Source organism: Aplysia californica, unplaced genomic scaffold (assembly GCF_000002075.1).
Source record: "Aplysia californica isolate F4 #8 unplaced genomic scaffold, AplCal3.0 scaffold00080, whole genome shotgun sequence".
In the NCBI taxonomy this organism is placed as follows: domain Eukaryota; kingdom Metazoa; phylum Mollusca; class Gastropoda; order Aplysiida; family Aplysiidae; genus Aplysia; species Aplysia californica.
Window position 1 is genome coordinate 1250482 of NW_004797350.1, and position 2128 is coordinate 1252609.

The 2128-nt window shown below is 36.2% G+C and overlaps 1 protein-coding gene across 3 annotated transcripts in view; it reads left to right on the forward strand.

Moving 5' to 3' along the window:
* Positions 1 to 2128, forward strand: part of LOC101847026 (cadherin-23) — a 51268-nt gene that overhangs the window by 27634 nt on the left and 21506 nt on the right. The gene's annotated exons all lie outside the window — the stretch shown is intronic.

The window sequence follows — 2128 nt, forward strand, 5'->3', positions numbered from 1 at the left end:
ACACACACACACACACACACACACTCACAGGCGCGCACTCGCAGGCACAATAAATACACAAAACCAAGAGACAGACAGACAGACAGACAGACAGACAGACCGAATAATAATATATAGCATTTGTATAGCGCAAATTCCCGCTCAACAGCAAGCTCAATGAGTTTTACCATTTTAAAAAAAAGATAAGAAATCCCCTAACAATGAACAAACAAAGCTACTCTTGCACCCTCCTTAATTTATTCAATACCCGCATGCAGTCAGAAGGAATTTTGATGAGCCAAATTACAAAAAATTTCCCAACATACGCGTGCAATAATGACTCTTATTCTTGAATGTATGCATATATTAGTGTAATCGGAACAGTATTGTGCCGACAGAACGCAACAAGTAATAACCTAATCATCTTACTACAATTGCGTTTTATGCATTTATGCAACTCCAAGTATTTCCATGCCTTAAAAAAGTTACTGTTATTTCACACAAAAGGCACTCTAGGAGGTCAACCCCCCCCCCCCCCCCTCAATAAAAAATATTTAAAAAAATTAACAGGTAGTGCGGAAATACTGATGTGTTAGGCATACTACAAATTTGCGTTTTATATATCACCAAGCATTTTGTATGGTTTAGAAAGCTGCTACTATTTTACGCGAAATGCGCTGAAAGAGAGTAAAAAAGAGGTGAGAGGCAGTGCAGAAATAGCGATGTGCTAAGAGACAGGTCGCGGTATCTTGTTTTCAAATGATAGGGTTTTTTTTATAAGGCCGGTTAATTCGTGCGCGTTGGTAACATGATGACATTTTGTTTTTTTTTTTTTTTTTCTGAATGGGCATCAGAGATATACTTACCAGCGTCTGTGGTGCAATGGTAAAGCTCTTCACTGTTACACGCTAAAGATGTGGGTTCGATTCCCGAGGGGCAAAGTCTATTTTATTGAGCATCTCTGCCTTTCTTATGGGATGCTGTTCCTCACTCAGCCCGTGTATGTCCTAACAGCCACGGTCGAAGCAGCCTTGCTCCTAAATGATCAAAATTCTGTTGATGGGTGTCGATGGGGGAGTCCACTTTAACAAACACGCTGTCGTACATGTATTAGCTTAAAATAACATGTGTGTGGGTATTCGTAAACGTCGCTTACACCCTGAGGCAATCACAATATGGTTTTTTTTCGTCTAAAAGTAATATTATTATTATTATTATTATTATTATTATTATTATTATTATTATTATTATTATTATAGTACAGTATTATTTTGCTCTGTCGGATGAATAAAGTTGGAAGTAATTATACTACGCGCATTTTCTACATAAAATAAGCAGGACTTGCGCCAAGATAAACGAAAGTTTGTTCGACATTTCTTGTTCTCGTCTTTTTTTGGGGGTGGGGGGGGGGAGAGTTGTTTTGTTGTATTTTTGTTGTTGTTTTGTTTTTGTTTTCCCAAAAAGAGAACGGGGTTACGTTCCCCTGTCTGCAGCTACCTCGTGACATTTTGTTTTGACGAAATGGTTACAATTGACGTCTGACGTCATCATTACAAAAATGACTTTGGGGGAAAGTGTTTACTTTAATAGAGTTGGAGTAAAGAGAAGCATACATACACACACACAACATACACATACACACACACATACACGATAATGGCCCTTAGTTCAGGGACTCTAGAAGAAGCCCGAATAAAACAAGAGACGGAGAAAAGGACAATATACCAGAAGTGCCCTTAAACCCCCCCCCCCCCCCCCCCCCCCACCAAAACAACGGTTGAGGACAGATAAATAAAGTTTTTAAAAGTGCATGATAAACGACAAGTCTTCATTTTTGCAGATAGTAGACTGTTCAACAAAACTATTGTTATTCCTAATTGCCATCATCATCATCATCATCATCACCATCATCATCATCATCATCATCATCATCATCATCATCATCATCATCATCATCATCATCATCATCATCATCATCATCACCATCGTCATTATTATTATTATTGAATTACTATTATTATTATTATTATTATTATTATTATTATTATTATTATTATTATTATTATTATTATTATTATTATTATCGTTATCATTATTACTTTTTTGTTGTTGTTGCCATTACTTTTTTTTTTAAAATTATTATTATTAT